Source organism: Solenopsis invicta, chromosome 12, assembly GCF_016802725.1.
Source record: "Solenopsis invicta isolate M01_SB chromosome 12, UNIL_Sinv_3.0, whole genome shotgun sequence".
NCBI lineage: Eukaryota > Metazoa > Arthropoda > Insecta > Hymenoptera > Formicidae > Solenopsis > Solenopsis invicta.
The window spans coordinates 11,597,416-11,624,099 of record NC_052675.1 but is presented as its reverse complement, the minus strand read 5'-3'; the positions used below and the strand labels follow the sequence as shown (position 1 = coordinate 11,624,099).

Here is a 26,684-nt window from a genome sequence, read left to right as displayed (position 1 = left end):
TTTGCAGTTTTTCGGGGGGGGGGGATAGTATAGATGTGTACAAATATTAAATAAATAATTAAATTAATTAGCAATTTAATTTCGTGATATTACATTCTGATTTTTCTTCAAAGCTGTGTTTTAAGTCCGACAAAATTGCGACGTGCAATTTGGGGTCTTGTAAATGTTTATAAATTCACCAGAAAAAATTATTGAGCACTAAGAACTGCTTTCGATCGGTAATGCCGTATTAATTCAATTGGAAAAATAACATTACAATTTTGAACAACAATAAAATTAATGGAAAATTAATACGGACATCATAAAAATTTAAAGCCCCTCGATTTTCGAATGTCGATACCACAGCATCTTTTGGCCGATGATCCTCATTGTCAATAACTTTTATCAGGAAAGAAAGTCTTTACCCTCTACGGGATTCAATATCAAAAAATCGTCTAGACCTTCAAATCCTCACGGCGCGGCGCGGTGTCAGCGGAGGATTAAATTATACAAATAAAATTATACAATCAAATTATGTAATATTTTAAGAATATAATACGGCTCAATTTTTAATAAATATTACAATGACAAAGATGAACAGTTGCAAAAAAATAATTTGTAAAGATACCAGAGGATTTGGAAACGAAAAGTTAATGTTTTCAGCAAAAGATCTGGGAGAGAGAAAGTGCTGAAATGATCAGACCCAGATGTTCCAAAAATAACGATGAGAATAAATACGAATGTAAAGTACATAACCTGGAGCAACCGTTCGATTTTATTCTTGAATGGGACGAGTGCTTTATTCATTCGTCGAGCTATAGAAAGTAAAATTCACCGGTGCACATTACTGAATCTGTCTCCGAGCTCTCTGCGCATTCTCTCTCATTACTCTCATTCTCGCTACGCCATCCGCCGCGGGCGGATTCACAAATTGCGGCGAAAGTTGTCGACGGAAGTGCAGTATTATGATTATGCCCAATTAGATATCGTCTATGTTAGGCATAGCGAGATAAAATAATTGCGAGATCTTTATTCTATGTGAACGTAATATTCCATGTATGAGATAATATTTTTGTGCAAATTGCCTTGTGGTATTGCACATATAAAAATATAAAAATGTATATAGTTTACCTGCAAATTATGTCTACTAATCAAGTTAATATTTAAATAAGATTCTATTTCAAAGTTTTGACTTTCTCGCATGCTTTCTGTCAACCTTTTTTACGTATACATACAAATATATTTTATTGTAAACTTCGAGCTCTAATATTCTTTAGCTAATTAATAATAAATTGTTAATGTAGATAATTGATTATTATTAAATAATTGATAAACTAATTTCCGATTTTTTCCACTTCATATAAAATATTAATTATTACTACAGTATTACATTATTAATACATCGCACGTATATCGTTTAGAGAGATGTCAGAGATAGAATATCTCGAACGTACGGCATTCGAAGTTAACATCGTCCCTAGGTGGCAATATCCAGAATAGACATAACTGCCTGAGAGAATCCGAGAGGATCCAGGAGGATTCAAGAAGATGCTCGGTATTGAGCAAGTAAATATTTAATACTGCAGTCGACGATATGCGTAGTCACGTCGTAGATGGTTTGTGCAGTCTACAGGCGCATTAGTGAGGGTCTCAAATTGCTGACATTTCAACTGCATTATTAACGGAAGTAGCGAATGAAAGCGTATTTATATTTCGTATTGCCGCATTTGTTTTGATACACAGATATTATCTCTTTTGCAGCAAACTTAGACTCGCTAGATTTTTCAAAAATTGGAATTAAGCTTACTTCACATTTTAACATTTTATTATAGTAATGTGTAATGTCATACATGTTAACTCGCCATACATGCGTCTAATCATTGCGATAAATTTATATCTTCTTAATATTGATATTTTTTCAATGCTTAATAATGAATTATTTCTATAGGTAGAATAGATGATTAACAATAAATAAAATCAAAATGTTCCTAATCTAAACTTTGTTAATGAAAATATATGTTTTGTTAAAGATGTTTCTTTAAATATTTCATCTATGACCTTTCTTCATTTTTTATTCTATTTTTAGACAAACGAGCGTTTTTTAAGTATTTTATTCTTATATTGAAAATTTATTCAAACAAATTTTATTTGCAATTAGATAAAAATTAGACTCTTTTTATGCAAAATCTAACATCTTTTAGAGAGAAGAATTGTCTTGACATTTTTGTTAAGAAAAATTGATACAAATTCGTCAAAGAAGCGTAGGAGAAATCTGAGACATTTTGCATGAGTAGAGTCGCTATTCACAATAAACGTATCATAGCGAGTTATTTCAAAGCGCATTCACCCGCTTACTGCGTAATTACTCTTGCCAATCGCGTAATCGAATCCTTGCTTTTGTTCCACTGTTGAAATCGGAGTGATGTTGCCCACCAGCAATAAACGTGGACAAAGCTATCTTTAAAAAATTATCTGCGCTACGTAATTATCTGCGATATCGAAGGGGAGGGAGAAGATATTTATGCGATATTTGATGAAAGGATGCAATTTTCATGTAAATATTGACAAATAAATCAGCGAGTATTGAATATTAACCTAACTATTTAAATTTTGCAATGGAAGAAGACTTGTTCTAGTTGTTATATTACTCTTATTCCATATTATCAATTAAATCAATACTGAATATCTTGAAAATCAAGGAAATGCATTGACAATTGAATACTTATGCACTTAAAGAAAGTAATTTATTCGAGCCATTAAATTATTTTGTTTCGCAGGATAATCGATTAAAATGGAACAGTTAAATACCTATCGCATTAAATCTCTGTAGGATAAACCTAGAAACTGTTGTGCACGATATAGCGAATCCGTTTGTCCGAGTTACGACTAAAGTGTTTTATGGTAATAACACTACAGTCCTAATTGGATCGTACTTTCCCCCGCCGCGACTAAGTAAATCCGAGATAATACGACTACGTGCGATAACAAAGTAACTGCTTTGTCGATACGAAATAGACGACGTTCTCGCTCTCTCGGAAATGCGTTACGTTACGTCGATCGCAGTAGAGGAAAATTAACGAGCGAAACAAAATCGGCAATCGGTTCTTTAATCCACTTCGAGGCTAAATTCGCACGGACAAGATCTTTTCCTACACACACGCCATTTTCCTTTCGCTCTGAATGATTCCCAGTGCGATTTTACGGTCACTCGCTTATGCGCGGGAGAATCCCTCAGGAACCGGGCCACGTGGCTGTCTAACGCGTGCAAATGCAATTCGTATGGGGAACTGAGAGACCCTCGCCTCAATAGGTTGAACGTTCGCCCCATCATGCAAAGCGGTCGTCCTTAGACCAGAACCTATATTCGTAATGTTGGTCATACGACCATCGCTTGTATGCTTCTCTGAGATAATTATTTATACTTTCTTAGAATAATAAGAGCTATTCATACAATGTATGACTAGATAGGATGTTAAATGTTCTTTTACAAAAAAAGAAATACGATTTTAAAATCTTGACAATAAGAAAGTTCCCTCAGGTATCCTCGAACACTTTACGAATATTAACATTTATAAAAATATAAATATAGGAGCTTATGAAATTATTATTAGAAATTATTACTATAGTAAATAAATTAATAATAGAGATGGGTCTTCTTATTCAGGTATATTATTTGTTAAATTTACGGCAGTCGCGCGCGAAAAATCCGCTCTTTCGAACGCGAAATGCATTCGCCGCAAGCAGTAATTTCGAAACAGCAACGTTAAAAATCATGCCACGTTCGCAAAGGCGCTCCTCGACGTGTATCAAATAGTCGATGTTTAGCCGCGACTACATTGATTTTGGTTCACGCAGCTCGCCGCGTACCTGTGTAAATAATCAGGCTAACCACGCAGAACGATGTTTTATTCATCGGCCGGTGAACGCGCCCCGGCAGGATGCGAAATTTTTAATTTGCCGTGAAATCTGGCCGCCGACCGGAAGTAACCGTGTCGGCCGCATCGTCGAGGATCGATACTCGTCGGAGATCGTGAACAGAATCGCTATTTCAAATATTTTTTTGCCATTCGTTGACGTTTATCATTCTATCAATTACGCGATTACATCCGACAAACCCATAATTGCATTATGTGTCTAACGCAAGATGGTCCTGTCACATGTTCGATTGCAGACTCCTGTCAACTCCTGTCAACTCCTGCCAGAGACTATGAATAGGACGACAGTAGACGATCGATAGATATGATGTTAATTGTCCTTCTTCGTTAAATTATCTGTATTTTCGGTTTTTTTTTTTTGAAAAAAGTTTGAAACTTTAAAATTTTTAATTAATAAGCCTCTAAACGTGAGCATATTTGTATATTTGCAACGTTTATTTTCCGCAGGAATAAAATTATATCAGTAAATTCGAGATTAGGGTAGTTTAATTGTATTTATAAACTGAAAACAAAAATGTGTGAAAACTCCAGTACATCAACCGCGCCTAACAAAAATTTAATTTATCAATTACTATTTGCTATGTTCAAAAAAAATAAATTGTACCAATAAAAACTTCATACTATCTACTACGATTAAAAATTTGGAATATAAAATCTTTTTCAATCTATTTTCTTATATTTGTGTGTGCGTGTGTGGAAAAGTAACTTTAAAAAAGTTTCTGTATTTTTGCCGTATATCAAAAGAAGGTGGAATTATGGTTATTCATGAGTGAGACAATCAAGTTGAATAAAGAATATAAGAGCTAAGCACTTGTATTTTTGTGTATATTTCATCCTTTACTATCTCTTTACGCTTATGTACTATAAAATCATTAAACCTTTTATACTTCCTACAGAGAGAGAAATCATTTTACGTAGATTTTAATACGTTGCTGCGCCATTTATAATATTGACAAATTGATTCAACTCACAATAATTTTGTTAATATTAACAGTAAAAAAACTATAATTACAACAAAATAATATAATGTAAAGGTATATAAAGTGGTTGCAAGCAAGTTATATCTACTCTTTTTACTTTTTCTGACTTTTGCGGTATAAATCCATGCGCGTAAATATCAGAATTACCCTACGCACGCACACACATACTAAAGATGACGTATATATATCCATATGTAATTTTTAATTTTCAATGATAATATACTGTTGTTGTACACACGAACATCCAATGTCCTTATTGGCATTACTTCATTATAAATAATAAAACTATTTTTAAATGTGCTCTCTGAATTACTTTTGATTGAAATAATAAAAACTATTATATTATTATTATAAAAGGATCGTGTTACATTATAAGATTTATACTTTTTACATTTAGTTTTAAATACTTTTTAAAACATCGACAATATTATTAAAAAGAAAACCAAAATTAATTATAATAGAATTTTGAAAATAAAACCAATTTTGCACAAATTATCGTTCAATTTTCCAGCTTTAATCATGTCAAATGATACAACAAACTATCATCCTGGGAACGCTTCGAATAAACAGCATTGCATTCATTGAACACGGACACGACGGGATCATAAACGAAATTGAAATACGTGCGGACAGTGCGCGAATTGCAACGGGAACGTTGCAGTTACGAACTTAGATACGTCTTCCGTGTCTGCACGTGACAAGGGTTTTCACGGTGTGATAAACACGATTTTCTCGCGGAACACCGGGCATACTCGCTTACGTAACAAATCGGGTTCGATCGAAATGGCGCATCCCCTTGCCCGGATCGACTCCTTTTTCTTTCTCTTCCCTCTCCCTCCCAGCCATGACTATATGCTCACAAAACATTTCCAGCCACGTGACCAATTTCGCAACCGAATGGCGCTCGTGTCTATTCGGTGCGTACTTGTAGTCTGACAAAAGTAAAAAGTGTTTTGTTAAACGGCAGGCGGCAGGAATTTGTCGTAATTAATGAACCGGGGGAGAAAAAGAACGAACACAGTCGGAGTTCAAAAGGGAATGTGACCGAGCAGTAAAGATGAAACGACGTCGATGCAAGCGTGGAATTCGCGAATTAATACTAGAGATTAATGAATTAATCCTTGGCGATTTGCATCGAATGTGATTTACGTCGAGCGAAAATTTTGATAACGCGGGCTTTAATATCGGGATTTTGCGCGATTGCACCGCTAATGTTTTATTTATCTCCATGAGCCAATGATCGATATATTCTATGCAGCATAAAAGCACAATTAAGAGAATCGCTTTAACAGTGTCGCAATAATAAAAGTGCGAATAAACGAGGCAACATAAATTTTGGCATAGATTCATGCATCGTAGAAACCGAATTCAAACCGGTTCCGCATAAAAGCTCCAAATATTGGAAAAATGAAAATAAAAGAAGTAATTCAACAAGTGTTAATAACATAGTTCCCGCTATGCTATTGTACCTTGCTTCATTAAGCTTTGTGCAAGTTTGATGAATGGCGAGTGATTCAAACTTTCAATGGACAAAACACCAACCGAAACTGTAAAAAATTTTTTGTTTGTTAAAAACTACGTATCCACATTTAACGGAAAAAAGTAAGGAGAACAAAAATTTCGTCGTTTAATTTTTATATTAATTACGCAAAAATTTAGATTGAACATATGTAATTATAGTGAATCATAAACTAAAGATGTGTTACACATATTTTCAAAATAAAAAAATCACAGTTTGTTCTATTTTGCATTTAAATATAATAAAAAACATTTAGCGGTGATTTTCTACATGAAAAATTATTTCAATAAGTAGAAATATGTTATAATAAAAATATAATTAAAAAATAAACTCAAAACTTTGAAATTTTTTATATAAGTGCTTTAAATATTCAAGATAAATTATGTAAAGTTTTATTGCTATGCAAAAAATAGTTTTGTTCTGTACATAATTTATTTATCTGTTTTGTTTGTTTATTTATTTACATAAAAACAATTAGGCTTAGAATCACATTGAAAGTTTATTATAAATCATCATGAATAAATAAAGTACATATAAAAAAATTAAAATTTTTGTCATTATTTTATTAAATAATTTAATTTTTTATAACAAAGTAAATAAATTTTATAATAACAAAGTAAATAAATTGTAAAAATGTATTATAAATAAAACTATAACAATTAATATTAAAATTTTTCAAATTCAAGTATAATAAAGTATAATAAAGCACAAAACAACATTTAAGAAAGATCAACAAACAAGCATAAGAAAAGCTTTTTAAAATGTGACATATTAATGGTTTATTTGTAATATAACTAATATAAATTTTCTGCAAAATAACTTTGCTCATCATTAGTCAAAAATTAAAACATGGAGGAAAATCATCAATACTGGCTTTTTGTAAAACGGCACCTTCGTATTTCTTAGAAACTAAACATTACACTGTAATACTGATAAACAAAATTAATTAACAAAAATAATCTGCTTAGGTAATTAAAGAAATAAAAACTCATAGTTCCCACATTCATAACTTTTTCTGTATAAAATAAGACGAATTTTTGAAAAACAAAAATAAAATTCGCTACCTATACCTATAGATAGATACAATTCCTTGTATACTTATATAATTTAAATACACTTTAGTTATTTTTAGGTTAGTGATACTGATAAGTATCATTTAAAATTAAAAAAAAAGTAAAAAATAATAAGCCACATCAAAAAATACAAATTCGATATACATAATGTAATACAAATAAAAAAAAACAGAATCGATAGTAAATAAAGTCTTTCATGATTAATCCAACAAAAAATCGCTAATTAAATAAAATATTTCAAAATTTTTCATTTGTTCAGAAGCGAGAAAAAGTGTAGTCAAAAATATTCGTTAAAAAGTCCGTTAGAAAAATTTTAATAAAAAATATAATGTTATTCACATATATTATCTTATGTATATAGTTTATTTAAAGTATAAATATTAACACATTTCCAATTTACTTGTGCAGCATAATAGCTCTTTTACTGTATTCTGCAGAAACAGAATTACTTCTACCGTCTAGACAGTTGCGCAATGTAATAACGAGCAACTGTTAAAATGGACAATGGGACAGTAGAGTTGCACTATCTTTATGACTCAGCGAAGGACCTATCGACCTAACTAATGATTCTCTCATCGCTCGCAACAGTTTGTTGCAGTTTGCTGCACGTTACGCGAAGCGATCTAAACGCATAACTTCCGTTCGTCGGTCTGACCACAAAGCTGAAGGTGAGGGGAAGAAACCCCGGATACAACGTCGGTGTCGATCAGTCGGAGCTAACTTTCCGCATTATTCGCGTTAACGTACTACGCCCGCGATGAACTATTATTGTTTCACTTCCCTCCCGTTTCGCCTAGTAGTTCTGTTCCATTATTTAATTGCTACATTATCCTAGCATAACCGATCGACAGCGATGATTTAGATGGCCAATAGCTATCAAGACGATGAATCGGAAATTACAATGTTTCTCCCACGCTCACGAGAGAATGAAGACATTCGGTTGGGAATTATCTTGATAAAGCTAAACGAGCTTCGCGAAAGTTACCTAAGAACGGGAAAGACCATATTTACGGCTAACTCTTTCCTATCAAGCCGGGGCTCCTCTACACCACCTATAGCGAACCGTCCCATTAATCGGGCAACATTAATCCCATTGACACCTGAGCGCGCTCGCGGGCCGGCCTATCTTCGGCGGTGAAGAATCGCCGTACAGTTTCATTGCCGGGCGTCAGGTGGAAAGAGTGGCTAGCCCGTCTCTTAAAGGACCGAGAGGTCAACCACCTCCATTCGTCAATGCCGAAGTGGTGTCCCGAATGAGAGAGAAAGAGGGACAGAAGGGAAGATCGTCTCTATCGGTTTTCCCACGAACGAAGGATGATTCTCATCCCGATGGTGACTTAAAATCCCTGCGGCGCCGTCCGTAAAATACACGATTATAATTGACTGTGAGCCGTTCAAGTAAATGAATGTAAACACACGCGCGTGAATAGAAGTGTCCAAAAAAAAGAAATAAAAAGAAAGAAAATTGAGAACGAAAGAGAGAGAGAGAGAGAGAGGACGAAAGAGTGAGGGAGAAACAGAGAAAGAAAGCTGACCGTTTAAAGAAGGTCTAAGAACGAGCCAGGTCTCGACAGATGAGCAACTCATAAACCTCAACTCTCGGACGAGAGGTTCATAATGCACATAACACCCTCTTAAGAGTTCCGTATTCATACGAAGCAGTCTCGTAATGCCTATGATCGAAAAGTGAGAACGCGTTCGCGCGAGTATGGAACGTCGGACCTCTCTCTCTCTCTCTTTCTGTCTTTCTTGCACTCGCGCGCGTGTGCACCTATAATTACAAGATGTTAATTACACGATGAATACACGCGCGGCACAAGAGAGGTGACTCTCTCTCGAGAGCCGTGAGCTTTCATGAGTAATACGACGGACATTCCGAGTACTAGATGATGCGGATTCGACTTTATCTATCTCGCTTAGAATCCGCTCACGAGGCCACGTTTGTCTTAATCAAATTGAATAAAGAGGAATCAATTAATAGTACAGTTTAAAGAGTAATTCATTAAAAAGTTTTATTATAGTTTATTAAATATAGTTTTAATTTACTAAATTTCTTTTATAAATTATTTTCTATTGTATCAAAATTCAAGAGACACAAGATTTTTTTTATGATGTAATATATAGAAACATATACATATAGAAAATCTATGTGTATAATATTAAATTATTGTAAATTTTAATTTTTAAATGTATAATCTTAAAATCCTCTTCTTGTACATATCTGCACCGATTTATTCTAAATATAATGTCAGTTTTCTTTTAAATAAAGAAAATATTACATAGGTTAGTTGCTTCATCCCAAAATTAAAAAATGACATAGACTTGAATATTTTTCATAAAATATTATAATAGTTTATGAAAACTAATGATAAAATTACAAAAGGATTTTCAAGAATTAAAATTATAATATTTAGATAAGGCTAATGAGAGTCGTGCGATTATTAATGCACAGTTACAATTCTTTTAAAAAATTACAAACTTTATTAAATATAAATCAATCAAACTATATAGAAAATGAACATTTTGACTCACTTTGGAGTCATCCTCAACGTAACAATAATGCCAAAATACATGTCAGCATTCAGTCCCATATACCACATCTTATTCGAGGGACGTCCTAGTATATTCTTAGGATGTTCTCTAGATATCTTTAGGACATTCCTTGAAAGTCTGCACTGTACGGGAATAGACGTTGATCCCCAATTCCCATTCAAAATAATTAAATAGTATTTACGATCTACTCATAACTCATGCAACGGTCGTTATCAGAAAAAATCAAATTAAATTTTTTTTTTTTAATGAAAAACAATTTTCCAATGTTTTTCTACTAAAAACTGTACTTTTTTTACATCTCTACCTATATTAAATGTAACATTACATTAAATGTAACATTTAATTAAATACAATTTTAATCAGGGAGGTTGTCGGTCTGCCATGGAGTGATCCATATAAATTCATATTTCACTACAAACATCTGTTTTGTCACAATTTTAACAGACTTTTCGATATGAATAATTCTCGTTGCAAAATTCTCGTAGAAATCGCACATTTTTTTGTTAAACATATAAATTGCGAATGCATCTTGGACTTTTAATGCCCAGTCATTTTTCAAATGCAAAGTCCTCATTAAGCCAGGGACGCAAAATGTCTGTTTAAACATGGACTTATTAAAGAGAGAGTTTCCACGAAAGTGTTCTTATTCACTCAACGATTCATTCATCACGCTACCGTGCAATAAAAAAATATAAAAAACGTACAGGACAAGCAAACGTGCAATAAGAAACAAGATACTTTTTAATATTTTAATTAAAAGCTATAATCTAAAAAAAAACAATTGAACAGATTTTCTGTTTAAACATTTTATACAATCTAAATATTTTGTGACTAGTGTTTTATTCTCATTTACCTCTCTTCGAAGAAATTAATGTTTTATAATAGGAATCATGCCAAAATCATTAAAAATTATGATAGGATTCCTCAATTCGAAGTATATCGTGTGTCAAAAAAAGTTTTCTGAATAAAATATCTATAATATCGTTGTACACAAGGAATATAAATTTGAAAAACTTCTTGCCGCCATATTCTTACTAACAAATATGTTTTGGAAAATGCTTGAAATGCCTACTTCTAAAATATTACAATATTAAACACACTACAATACTTTTACTTACAAATATATAATATTCACAAAAAAATTAACATCAAATTAAAACTAATATAGTCTATCTAACGCAATCATTTTATTTCATATACAGACAATATAAAACCTTTTTTAAAAAAATTTGATAATTTTAAATTCAGCAATATTGTGTTTATTTTAATCTAATACAACACTAGATCTGGGAAATCTTGTACAAAATTTCGATCGCTTATTGTGTGAAGAAAGAATGAGAAAGAAGATTCTAGCTAGGAAAAAAGTTAGAAGGTCCATTATCGATGATCACGTTAACTAGCTTTAGTGCTCAATTAGAATTCAAGCGATACAAAAGTAAAATTTTTTATGTGTCTATGGATCCATGTGCTGTATTTGTGCAACTTGTCTTGGATAATTAAAGTAAGCATACGATCACATTAATTATATACATATATTGTAATAATTTGGCAGAAATTGCTAAAAATTGTCATTTTCCTAAATGTCAACAACACAGAGCAAATAGGGTAAAGTTGCCGAAAAGAATATTGAATACTCAAAACAATATTCTTTTTTTCTGTGTACAATATATAAATTGTGTTAATGTACAAAGAATTAATAACAAAAAAGTTGCGGTAAAGATTTCCCTAATACATGTACCAGATATTAATGCAGTATCGAGTGATGCAAGATCGACGATACTTCAAGCAGAGAAATTCCTCTGTAGTTCCAGTCCCAGTTGGATTTCTACCTTTTCCCGCGACACAATACCACCCTTTGGAATCCCTCTCAACAATCCCGCTCGATCGAACGACACCCGATATCCTATGACACTGTCTACGCCTACTAAGTACCTACGTAAGCATCTCTGTTCTTCCTGGGCACCACGCGTACTATAGCAAGAGACGGACAACAATATAGCGAATGCACAACACACATGTTCTCAGTAACACAGGTAAGGATTGCAATAGACGAGCATAGAAACGAGTGTTTAAGAAACAGGTCGGGACATAAAAGGCGCATAAAAGGTGACAAATCGCGAGCCGCGAGTGAAATACGACGGGACTGGTCGGTCGGTGTAACTGCGTATTTATCGTCATAAGGCCACGGATTTTGCCACGGTTGGGCGATATCGATGGCGGCAGATTAATTTAATGACGCGAGGCGGCCTCGCGTGGCCCGGTAATTACCGTCGTCGCCGAATAAACGGGATAGTACTCGTTCGTTCATTCGTTCGCTCGCTCGCTCGCAGAACTCGGCTGATAGTCGCTTCCAATGCCCGGATAATATATGACAGAACGATGCCGAAAATCGCGGCGATATCTTCTCGAGGAGCATCTTTTCCTTTATGTCACGGCTTAAATAATTATGAAGGTAATGTACGAACGCTCGAATAAAATAGCATTTAAAATACCAATTTAATTTAAGCCACGTTAATTTCACATTGCCAATTAGCCGCTCACTGAGTGCACGCAATGCGCATATTGTGATGCACAAAATCAATCGAAAATGCACACAAATAATTTTCGGTAAACAATAACTTTTAATTCATGGATAATTACAAAGAGCGATGAAATCTATTACAAAAAATATAATCTCTGTTATGTAGAAAAACATATAATTTTTTAATAATTGTATCATACAAAACTTGATATTTAAATTATTGTGTGGGTAACATTTTTAATTGCAATTGGTGACTTTGATAATGAACATAAAGAATTAAAAATATCATGTATCGGTTAAAAACACGATCACAATTTTTGATAAAAACAAGGAAGTAAGAAAAGGCAGAAATAAGACGGAAAAATGTCTTAATTACGATCGCTGCCGAATTCGATCGTGCGTCCTTGATTTTGCAATGAGCAGTCCTCGGCCGCGAAATTACGGAGGAAGCATGGTTTATTGGCCGGCTCGGCAATTAAATTGCAGTTTATATTGAACCAGTCTGGGAAATCCATGAAGGGTCGTTGCTGGTAGAAAGAGAGAGAGAGAGAGAGAGAGAGAGAGAGAGAAAGAGAGAGACGCAGGGAGAAGTGCAAGAGGAGAATCGGGCAAACCTCTGCAAACGCGACGGACGATCCATCGTTTGCAATTAAATCAAACCAAATTACGCGCAGGAAAATGAATAATTATCGAAGATATAAGAGACACGAGTTTGCGAGAGGCTAATATATATCGCCAGAGCTTTCGCAGCGACTTCCTGTAGATCAACCGACCAAATTGAACACCTAAACTGGAGGCGAATGCACTTTCTCAAGTTTTATCTGGGAAAATCGTAGGATTTTACATTGACAAGATGTTGTTTTATAATCTTCTCGTATCGCAGAAAGAAAAAAATGTTATGACTAAAAACTTGACCTTTTTAAAAATTAAAATTAGAAATAAATACTAAAAATAATAATAAATTTTATTTAATTTATTATACAATAATAAAATTTTCTTATTTAATTTATTAATGAATAAAACTCACTCATTGATGCCACGGAATAAAAAACTCATTTTATAGACGTTTATATATTTTTTAACCCGACTCCGTGCCTAATCAAAAACTGTTTTTATTGAATCGAAACGGATTTTCGAGTTCTTTCCTTTTTTCAGATAAGATTTTGTACTAACAATCTCTATCGATACTGTTAATTATTGCGAAATTGTCGCTTGCGATGCTAGTCATATCCGTGTCGATACGCTTCGATGATCCCAGAAAGCAGAGCTCTCCCGGATATGACTAGATCTTGCGGTGAGAAAATTGGAAACCGAACGCCGAATGACGAATAACTCATTTATTGAGAGAGAAAAAATCGACTCGTCTTGCGTCTCGCATGCAAGCGTTCCATTACCGATCCGTTCGTTTATTATTCGTTACTCGTTTCGGCATGGGTCAGTGCGTTACGCGGCATATTAACGCATGTGTAATATGATTCGAGTTATTTCGCCCGTCTACCGACCGAAATCCGGATTGACCGTACGTAGGGTCGGGCGCGACGGATATAATTAGAATGTGTAAAAAAATATACACATCGGTAAACCGATAATATGACGGATGGCGTATCGTCGACATACGGCATGCTCTGCGATGATCCATCGATATTTGACTTTGCATTATGGAGATACTAGAATATACAGCGCCATTCACAAGTTGCAGTATATACTAAAGAAAGAGCTGTTAGCCTATTATACTTTTTCAAATTTAAAATTACGTTAAATGCAAGAAGTAAACTATCCATTAATTTCTAATATATGGTTAATACATATTCTCATCTTTCGTTAAAAGCATACTATTAAAAATTCCCAATCCTACAAATGTAATGTAACAAACATTGTCCGATGGTACTCGAATATTAAAATCGGCTTTAAATTTTAAAACATTGCGTATCACATTTCCAACTTTAAATAAATAAAAAAAATTTATAAATTTTTTATTACAGTAACACTTGGTATTCCTTTCACGTAATTCCGTGCAATCACAAAGTTAGGTGAATAACAGCACTGTATGAAATGTAATTGAAACCGGATAACCATTACATTATTGGAATGCGATATTATTAAAAATAATGATATGAGACATGAGCGGTAATATCATTTTTAACATGTATACATCATAAGGCTGCGGATTTTATTATTAGAGTTTCAGGAAAATATTTCCTACAATGAAAACGGATAATATATCATTTTCGTCGCGATGACAAAACCGAGCAACGAATAATCGAACAAAACAAATTTACATAATAGAGATAAAAGAAGAACAACTGTGATAAAGACGCGTTTATTTAGTCAAGTAAAATCAATATTTCAAAGTCGGAAACCCGTTATAATCACGCAAATTATTAGAGAGTCGGGTTTCATGATGTGTGCAAAAAAAAAAGAATAAAGCACCGTAGTCTGAAGATGTCTCTCCGCAAAGGTGCATTAAGAGATTAAAAGGAGTAAGATGCAAAGATGAACTCATAGGACAAGATAAGCGTAAAAAATCTACATACTCGCGGTCGAGACCGAAATTTTACGAGCGTCCGTGAACCCGATGTGAGACTGGTCGCGCGACATGTTGGAGATGCACCAGACGCAACACAAATCAGACAGCTGTCGGAATGAACGTGCCGAGATCACACTTAGACAAAAATTTCTGGCAAAGTAATCATTCGTTGAAAACCAAACTCTAATTTGAATACATGCAGCTAGAAATAGTCTGAGATGAGAAATCTCGAAGAATATTTTAAAAATGGAAAAAGACAGACGCTTAATATTATTCCATAATATTTGGATATTGTACACAATATTATTGATCATCTAAAGGCTATATTTTATGCAGCCCGTCAATATTATGCTCTCAATATTATTGTACAATAATATTGAACGATATTATTTAGAATCCAATATAAACGGCTTTTAAACGCTCAATATTATTGCTCAATGTTATTTGATATTACATAATATTATTGACTATAGGTTATATTTAAGGTTTCTACAATATATTGTATAAATCAAAAATTCTTTAAAATATATTATACAATTTGTAAAATATTGAGCTGTCTGTGAATACTGTTGCACAATATATGTCTAAGGCCAATTGCCAATTTATGATGCTTGACGTTCATTTTTAGCATTAATAAACGTTATGAGAATAAATGCTGATTAATGGAACTTGAATGCTTACTTTTGATTCACATATGCTCTATTTTGATTCCGAAAATGAGCATTGAGCATCAACATTGAAAAAGCAACTATCGTTCCAATTATTTAAGAATAATCATAATATAAATTATTTGAGATTTAATGACAATATAGGCAAAATTTAACAAAAACATTTTAATCAAAATTTTTTTAACATAAATACAAAATATTTTCTACTGTATATTATAAATTTAATGTGTCTAACTTTGACTTTATCTAATTGTCATCAGAAGTATATAACGATTACGTTCGCCAAAACTTTTAACGAAAGTTAATCAATGTCTAATCAAAGAACAAACAAGGATTTAAGGGAAACAAATTGCATCAGTACAAGCCATCATGTAGCCTTCAGATAATCAATAATATTAAAGATCGTTTGACTTTAAACTATCTAGAAAAATATTGTACAATATTGTTAATTGTCTAGAGGCTTTAGACAAAAAATTAATTCTTTAATCAAAAAATCTTCCTTTTCTAATTTTTCTTAAGCCTTTCGAATGTTTTATGATTAATTTTAATTATCAAATTTTTGACACTTTATAGTTCTATCTTTTTTAAAAAAGTATAACATGTATAATTTTGTTCCAATATTCTAATATATTTTAATAAATTATTCATTATTTGACAACGAAACTTAGGATTCAAATTGACACAAGGTAAAACCGCATATAGACAAATTTCGCTGAAATTCGTATCCGGGTTAGTCAACCATCGGCCAGCCCTACGAGCCAAAGTCAATAGGTAATATTGCCTGTTTAGAACGAGCCAGCCGGCCGTGGAGAATGCTCCTCGTTCAAAATGAAACGCTACGCCACCCTCTACACGCATTTCCGTTTCTCTTTCGGTCGCTGCACGTTTGTGATCAACAAATTTTACGCCACTAATTATAGTAAATATGAATATGGAGAAATAATAACATTGATTCTTATATAAACCTAATAAAATTAAACCGTTAATGGGAATAATGGAAGAATCACAAATTGTTTTCATTAATGTACATATGCGTATAATCGCAATGATCGATTATTTGAAGACAATATAATTTTGCGAATGATAAATTTGTATTCTACGTAAACCTTTGGCATCATGTAAATTGGCATCTTGCAAATATGTTAACACGTCTGTGCGTATAACACTAATATTAATTATTAAATAAAAATAAAACATAAAGAAAATTCAGACAAAAAAATGTCAACAATATCAACTTTCGTAAGAAAATTACAAAAAAAAAAGATGCAGATTATGTACCTAATCAAAAATTCAATTACTTTGGTGTAACATTTTTATTTATGCAATTTTATGAAAAAAACTTAAATAATCAAAACCCAATTATTAATTGTTTATATCATCATTAGTCTATCTTTAAATTTACATATTTAACATCCTCTTTAATTTTGCATATAAGTGTACATATTATCTTCTCTTCTTCTAGTTTTATAAATATATATCCGTTTCGAGATAAAAGTTCATACGTTATATTTCACTGCTCGTACAAGGCGCACTTTTTACAAAATATGCCATATAAAGTCGGTTCTGCGGTGGAAAATATTACTTAAGTGCGAGCGGCTTAAGTAACGTACTGCATTTTTTAGTGGTGCATCTCGGTCGAGTTTTTTAGGCGCGAGCAACGTTTCTTAAAAGCGTCCATTGTGAACGAGGTTAAACATTAATCCGACTTGAGGTTAGACGGTGAATTGGAAAATTTTTCAACGAGGTGGAAAGTCGCGGATAGAAGACCATCCTCTGTTTCTTCCCGTCAGCTCCATCTTGAAGGGCTTCTCACCGCATTCGACGGATGGAACTTCTTCGAGGACAAGTGATTCGTCTCTGCTCTTTCTTGCGCCTCTCTCCCATACACTTGTGTGACACACAGTCTCGCTTTCAACACACCCGGCCTCTCTAAAACGAAGACCGCGAAAATGGGAGGGGGATAGGGAGAGGGGAGAAACGTGCGGAGAAGCGTCTCGCTGAAATTAGAGTAGGACCTCCCCTAGACCTGAAGAGCCTGATTCAGCGTACTCATCAACGATGCGACCTCTTCAATTTTCTCCAGCTTTCTCCATGATTTTGCCCATCCCTTATACCGATTTTCCCATCACCTCTGGCACCTGCGTTCGTTTGTCTATCGATTGCCGTCGCAGTACGTTGCTCCAAATGTATTCCGCGATAAAGTAACTAATTGCTAGTATGCTCAGCACAGTCGATAGCAGTTTCGAGTGCAATCTTCTATAAGCCATCTGGTAATATATATAGATAAGTTACATTGCGCCGAATATTGCTCGTGATAAACCCATGTGCATTGCACTAAGTTATATAGGTATGAATATATATTTTGCTGTATGTTACACGCCGCGAGCAATACACTTTGGAATGAACTAATCCAGTCTATCGCGAATGTTGTTCGTGATTAGATATTGTTTCACACATATTCCGCATTGCTATCTTGCTTCAATATGCGATCTGTGATATATTACATTATGCGGAATATTATCTACGATATGGAACATTATGCGGAATATTACGTACCTCATAATGGATCATATTGCGCTCAATACAGTTTGTTGTAAATTATATCCGTATATTTTAACAGTATTAAACTAACTCCCTTGATTATGTAGTGTAACTGGATATGTTTTGAAATCGGATATGATAGCATAAACCGCAAATATTTTTATTAAACATAGTTTCGAATATATTTCGCTTCAACTTATCTTGATTTAATATTAAACTTTACCGTAAGTTATTAGAATATTTCTTACATAATAAGATTGCTTAAGAAAAAAAAGATGCGAAAAGTTATAATATTTCAAACATACTTCGCGAGCATAAACTATATGCTATTCCAAATATATTTTTCAATCAATTTTGTCTCGAATAAATTTATTGCTACTTTTTCCTCCAATAAAATTTTTATAAAATTAATTTTAAAAATTTGGCTACATATTCAAAAATAGTTTTCCCATCATAAAAAACCACCCCCGGCGTGAAATATATTTTGTAACAAATTACTTCGATAACCGATATTGCTTCGAATGAAAACCACAACAAAATTAACCTATAGTAGAACAGTTTCCGCGATTTTTTCGCACCGACATAATTTACAAAAAATTGCCCTTCTCCAAATAAGCGCCGCAATCGTCCACCTCGCTCTCGATCGTACTATTATGCTTCAAATTGTCTCGCTGGGAATACAATCCGTGTGGTAAGCAACTTCAGTTCAAATATATTTCACGTATATCACGAACGCGATTGGTGCAACAGAAATGGAAGCGCAATTAATAGAATGGCTGGAAATATTCCGTTGATATGAATTCCTCGTTATATCGCGCATTAATTCTTGCTCCTCTCTCAGAGAAGGGCGAAGGGAGAGCAAGAAGAGAGAAACCGAGACGTCACGAGAGGACGGAGCCGCACTCCACAGATGCACTCGTAGCAAAGCTGACTGGTCTCTTCAAGATGTTGACGTTTAAGCGCCTACTTGAAGAGGTGGTCTTCTTCAACGGAATCGTGTCGTGTTCTCCAACCTTTCACAGAAGCTGCACCAGACTATAACGATTTTTTCGTCGAGTAGCCGAACGCGCTGCACCGTTTTCTGTTTCGCTACGTTTTGCGACAATATCCACAATTAGATTTGTAGCAGTAAATTAAAATCATTTTTATCTCGATTATAATTTTATCATGATTCATCATGATTTATTTCAATCGTATTTAACTTGTCATATTAAATGATTATCTGCTGTAATACCAGTAAAATGGTATTTAATAATACGAGGCTGTGTCATAGAGCGTAGCAGATCATAAATCCTTTTTTCTTTCAATGATAGTATTTTCAACAATATATATCAAATAAAAATCTAACTTGTTAATAAAATAAATAGAAAATCGGTATATATTTGCCATTTTTGTACGTGTGTTATTAATATCTAGGAATATCTATTTTATTTGAACGATATCTATTTACACGACAAACACGACATACATTGCATCCGAATATTACAATCTTGCAATCGTAGTAATTATAGAATAACTCTGTATCTACAATTGTGTCATCTACTACAGCTGCATCGAATATCTCAAGACTCATTGGAAAAAGGATACACATGACGATCCTAATACTAACATTATCAGATGAAAAAATGGATAATAGTTTAACCAAAATCGAATTATCGTGCAATATCAAAGAGACATTTTATCAAATTTTGTAAAAAAATGTCCTATTTTATAAAAGTCAAGTAATCGTTACTTCAAAATAGATAGAAAGAAGATGCATTTATTCTCATCAGAATAATCGATTCTTCTCGAATATAGCGCATATACAACTTTACATAGCCAAAATTAAATCAGGAATTAACCTTGAAATGCTATTTTTCTTTTATTAAGTATCCATTACATCTATTTTTACAAATGTGTTAATATTTATACTTTAAAAAAACATCATACAAGATGGTCCAAATAAAGTGCGACAAACTGTTAATTGTGAATGTACTCATAGCAAAACTTTTTCCAAATAAAATATTTGTATCTGTATAAATCTGTATACAAATAATGATAAAATCGATAATAAATCGATAGTAATTTTCGAGAAAATTGATTTTTTTGTCGTGAAGTTTATAACCATTTATTAATAAAATTGTCTGATTTTCTTTATGTAGTACAATGATCTTTATATGTATAGTATGATTCTTCTAGTTATTTTGCTTATAAAAGTATTAAAGTAAAGTTATCAAAAATTCAATAGTTTGCGAGACATTTTACATTTTATTCCAGTACATTTAAACATAAAATATAAAATATCTCGTGAATTATTCAGTTTTTGCAATATACAATTACATCCTATCTTTTTTGACAACTAATAATACACTTTCTTTACAACAGGTGATTCATTTTATTATACTGTGTATAAAAGTATTAAAGTACAATTTTATTAAAAAGTTATTAGATATTTACGACATATTTTATATTTCGTATCAAAATATGCCGAAATAAAATGTAAAAATCTTGTAAACTATGAATTTCTCGATAACTTTATCTTAATACTTTTAAACGGAGAATAATTATCTAAAGAAAACCAGACAATTTCATTTTAAAAATAACGATGATAATTTTATAACTTTAAACAATCTATTTTTTCAAAAATTGATTTTACAGTTATTTGTTACCTTTCAGACTAACTTTCGTCTGGAATAATGTTTAACTGTATAATGTGTATTTTCAGAAATAACAGCTTGTTATACTTTACGTACACTAAGAGAAATACGAACCAAACGATTAGTTAAATTATGATCAAATAAATTTATAATTACTGGTACCAAAAACTTAGTTAGAATTAACAAACCAGTTGATTATAATTGTAGAAAAACAATTGTATGGTTGAGATTGCAGATTGTTTAGTAAAACAAATAAATATGTAGTAAATATAATTATAAAATTCATTTGATCACTATTTAATTAAATATTTGGTCTATTTTATCAAATATTTTTCTTGTGTAGGCCAATATTTGGAAATTGTATTTATAACATTCTATTTTATTAACCAATATATTTATGCCGCTTATTTTGTTATTTTTTTATTATTACAATAATATCTACTAAAATATTTAAAAAATAAAAATGTAATAAGTACTTTAAATATTCCAAAAAATTTATGTGAAATTTTATTGCAATTCTAAACTTAATTATTCTGTAAACGAATAAACAAATTAGTCTTGTTTATTAACAAAATAGTTCATCTCTACGCAATGGAAACCTTTACATAAACCATTTAGAATACTTAAAGTAGGTAATAATATTTAAAAAATCGGACTTTTGTGTTACTACTTCTTAATATATTTCAATTAAAACAGATTTTTACTTCTCACTAAAATTATTTTTTATTTTTGAAAAATTGCCGCTTTTTCGTATTACTTTCAAATGTAAAACAAAATAATTTAAGATTGTTTCATATTTTTTTTATTATTATGAAAATAAGTAACACATTTTTAATACTACTCTAAATAATAATTTATCCACATAATTAAGAACCTTTTAATATTTTCAAAAATTGTTTTTACTCCTTCTTTGTGAATTGCCAAGTGCTGAATAATTGAACTAACACTATTTCAATATAAATAAAATCTTATTAAATGTTATTTTAAGTTATCAGAGTTTTAATAACAAAAAATTGTACAAAAATTGAATTAGCACATTGATGCTAATTCACCTGCAGCAGCAGGTGTTCTTCAGGGTTAAAAAAGGACAATGTTATGAAAATTTTAATGTAGAGTCACGTAATGCATTAAACAGGCAAATCTTGAACTCACCTGGAACTCGCAAGTTTAATGTGGCAAAGGTGGAGCACCTTAACGACGTCCACGAAGAGGTGCTTCATGATCGATCGTTGGATCGTCCTCCTCCTTCCGCGACACCCTTATCCCATGCAACCGCATCGCTGGCAAGTCACTCGGCCGCTCTCACGCCGGCCGTATTTGCACACTCGCGAATTCGTGTAATCGGAAGATCCCGCGAAATTGCCGGAGCGCGCGCGGTCCCGGCGTTCGAACGCGGCAGAGAATTCGAATCTCGAGCGGCTCACCGCGCGTGGCCACGTAGAAATAATCCGACGCGCCGTCTTTCGAAATAATTCGACGCGGTTCTCGAATTCGCGACAAAAACAAACGCTTCGAAAGACGTGCGATCGCGCCAAGGTCGAAGGCCCTTGACACGGAACACAATTCGACCCTCGGTACGCGCGCGCTTGATCGTTCTGTAATTAAAAAGAGTCAAGATTGAAAGCACACGTTATCGTCAATTCGCGAGTCCAAATCCGTATCAGCGCGGAGTCGACGCGACGCGCGACAGGACTCGGCGAGGATTCGGCGGAGAGCACTGAATAACACGCTTGGCGCACTTTTCAATGCGCCGCGAAAGTGGCGCGTGTGACGCGGCACAGTCGTGAACCAAAAGAGATCGACGGCACGAAAGTGTCTCGAGTTCTCAATGAAAACACCAAAATCATCCTACTTTGTTCTCAGCGTGAGCAAATGACGGGTGTACGGTCACTGACGACTTCGCGCGTGTCGCGAATATTTCGGCATCAAATCACCCGACACTGCGGACAATCTAACCTCGATTCGACAAGAGGAACGCTCGACTTCGTGCATTAGTGATTTGAGAAGCGGCTTATTAGTGCCGTGAAGCGACCGCGAGATCCGAACGCACAGTGCCGTGTTGATCACTCGATTTCGCGGGCTTCTCCCTCTCCCTCGCTCGCTCCGAGTCGGATGCGAGACACACACGCGCGAGATGCGCACGTCCCGGCGGCTGCGCGTGTACTGCCTCGCGTTCAGTTGCCGTTCGAATACTCCCCCGTCCCCACTCCCACTGCCGTCGCTCTCCAGGCCGTACGCCGTGGAAGCGAGCGCGTACGGGACCCCATGACTCCGTCTCCCTCTCCCTCGCGCTCGAATTGTTTATTTCTCGCTCGCTGTCTGACTTACGTACGGGCGCGTAACTGTCGTCTCCGTTTTCCATAGCTTCCTTTTTCTCTCTTTCTCTCTTTCTCTCTTTCTCTTTCGACGGCCTATCCATGTACATGCGTCCTCGCAGCACACTCCGGAATCTACCCCGGCCCTTTCGCGACGCTGTGCAAACAACGTCCGAACATTTCCGAAAGCAGTCATTTTTATTTTAAATGTAAAAATCACTCGCGCTAGGAGAAACCGTGGAATTTTTGATAAACGATGTTTGGTGTTCGGCATCATGCTCGTTGCCGCTAATTATTGCCACTGTGTCGATTGTAGTGTAGAGTGAAAAGTGCGAGAGTGTTATTAAAAAGATTTTAATGTTAAAACTAAGATTATCATATAAATATAAGTAAATGCACGACATCAAATAGAGCATTATTAGATACATACGGCAGTAATCGAACAGCCATTGACTGGCAGAACTGAGTAATAGATTCATACTTTTATATTTTCTTTCCTTTTTTTTATTAGAGAAAGTAACATTATGATATCACACATTTAAATTTTATAGAATATGTTGTTAATAATCAATATTTTAAATTGAAAGCTTAACAATTATATTCATCAAACTGTTCTTCAATGGATTCCATACTTAAAAATGTGATATATTTATTACATTAAATATTATTTATAAAAATATGACGATACTACATAAAGCTAGATACGCATCTACAAATGAACAGCGAACGCAAATGTTCGGACATTCGTGTTCGTGCTCTGAAGTCGTTTGTTCCTTTTCCCAATTGTACATACACGGGAAAAAAAAGTAGCTGCAATAGCTAAAAACTACAAGTGGTAATTAAATTATAGTTATAATATATAGAGAGCTAATGTCTTATCTGTGAATTCTGTATTATTTACAATTAGTTAAAAGAGTTTATGAGTTTAACTACAGAACATATTTGCTATGTCCAAAATGTACTCTGCAGCTATAAAAGTGTATTCAACGTAATTACCTTAATTAGCTACCAAGTGTGTTATTTGTTTGTCTCTAACATATCGGTTGGTTCCAATATCAAACTATTTTTATGTTGCTATACGGCGTGATTCTAATAGACATACTCGTTTTGCTCCTTTATTTATATATTAGAAACAACAACAAACAGCTTTTGCTGTAGTTTATAATTACGACAGCAAACATATAGCTTTAATAAACCATGATTAAGTATGGCATCGAAAATTTTATTTTTCGTGTAGCAAACACCAGTGGTCAGATTTGATGTCCGCTATATGTGTATAATTTGAGATTTTTGACACTTGTGTTATACATAAAAAGAACTAAAAACATTAGCTATTACTCAAATAAACAATAATTAAAATTATACAGTAAAAGCGCGCGCGCGCTTAGAGATGAATTACATAGAAGAGAAGAGGGTGGTATGTCACGCATTTTTATTTTATTGAATAACTTCGTTTATAATCAATATTTTATATTGAAACTGAAACGATTCTATTAGTCAAAGTGTTGTTTAACAAATTCCAAATTTTAAAATATTTGTTACTTAGGATTTATAAAAATGTGACGCATTGCATAATCTGTAGAAGAAAAAAGTGGTGGTAATATGGCTACCCCAAAATAATTTAAAAAACATGGATTAGTTTAAAAAAAAGCACAGTATTTTTATACGTATATGACATCTAAGATTACAGATAGAATTTGGGTATGTTTCCAAGTAGAGATTCGTATATGAAGGAACAAACTGAAAACAACAGTGATTTATGAATAAATGCATTTCTTATAAATAATTGCTTTATAATAACAACATTTTGTGTATGTGTGTTATGTGTTGCAAAAATACCTATTAATTTTATTAGAATTATTAATTTGTTAATTTTATTAAAAATAGTATTTAACTTTTAAAATGTGTAGGAATTATTCATTTAATAAAATTAACAAATTAATAATTCTAATAAAATTATATATATATATATATATATCGAATCTAATAAATATACAGAATAATTAAACTTTTGATACAAAATAAAAAAGCATTTCTGTTAGTAGATAATTAGCTTGGCAAAATGTTTGTGTAATCATATATAATTATAATAATTGTGTATAACAATTCTAAAAAATAGATATATTCTGCAACCTCTTTAATAATTTCAAGATATGGCTATTTCAATGTTTGCATTACTTTTGAAGTATTTGATATTTTTATTCGGAATTACGTATGTGTACACAGATCACTCACCTCCGATGTTAAAAAGGGATATCGGTAGAAAAATTTCGAAATTGCACTGCGAATATGAGAAACGACGATAGAATGCTTTACATTTGTACGATAACGATTTATGTACGCGCGAAGAGTCTACTACGTGATCTTCAGATTTCCCGCTCGAATATCATTAAGCCTCCCTCTCTTACGTGCCCAGACCCAGACGTCTCGACACGCGTTTTACGCATACACCCGCACGGAAAAACGTGAACTCCGTCTCGTCACGTCAACGACGTAAGACGCGCTTTGCAAACGACCGAATCCCATATAAAATAAATTCCACATCCACGCGTAACTCCCGTCTCGCGCGTCCCTCTCGCATTTTCTCAATTTATTCGCGAACGATACACACAGTATATTTTTCGACAATAATTTAATCATGTTACATTATCGGGTGCACGTTCATCGTCAAGAGTTGTAATTGAATATTCGGAACGTAAAATCGCTAACAATGATGAGATATACGTTTCGTTGGGTCTGCGAGAAATAAGCGTGTTATCTCTTATTCAACATTTCGTATAAATGTTACAAAATTGATAACAAAGATTTAGCTTATAAAAGATTTCATTTTACATTATTTTTATCCTGTGTTTCCGTTGGAGCACAAACTTTGAAAGCGATCGTTTCGGTGTGTATCCGCATTACTAATGCACCGGAGTGAAAATTATGAGACGCGATAGCAAACCTGAGCGGCGCCGATAATCTCATGAAGAAATCCGTTGGTAATCGAAGAAGACAATGTGCACGAGGCCTTAAGGAGTCAACGGAGTTCGCGATACGCATATACATTATGCGGGACCGGGTACCGCGAGAGTAGCTCGGATATGTACCTAAGTATATGTATATTGAGTATCGAACGTGCCCTTGAGGGATAGTCGACCGAGCGAAAAGTGGAGGCCGAAGACGTGGAAGACGAGGAGGAAAACGGCGAGTCGCGGAGGTGGAGAAAGAAGGAAAAAGCGATCGAGATTGAATTATGGCTCGCGGCTTAAACGCCGGATTCAAATCGATCCCATATATCACATTACCTGACACCTTTATTCTCCTTTCTACGGCCGCATCTCGCCCCTGTTCCCGGGACACCGTATTGTTTTACTTCTGTTTCTTCCTCTCTCTTTCTATTTCTCTGTCTGTTTCTCTCACTCTCTAGTTTTCTCATTCTCTTGTTTCTTGGTTAT

General features: G+C 33.7%; 1 protein-coding gene across 3 annotated transcripts in view; it reads right to left on the bottom strand.

Annotated features, from left to right (window-relative positions):
• Positions 1 to 26,684, bottom strand: part of LOC105208223 — a 518,645-nt gene that overhangs the window by 464,690 nt on the left and 27,271 nt on the right. Inside the window, exon 1 of one of the 3 annotated variants that reach the window (XM_039456061.1) lies at positions 22,085 to 25,098. The exons of the other annotated variants lie outside the window; for them this stretch is intronic. The gene's annotated coding sequence lies outside the window, so the exon portion shown is untranslated. Of the gene's footprint in view, positions 1 to 22,084; positions 25,099 to 26,684 lie in introns of those variants that run through there. 3 annotated transcript variants of the gene reach the window in all.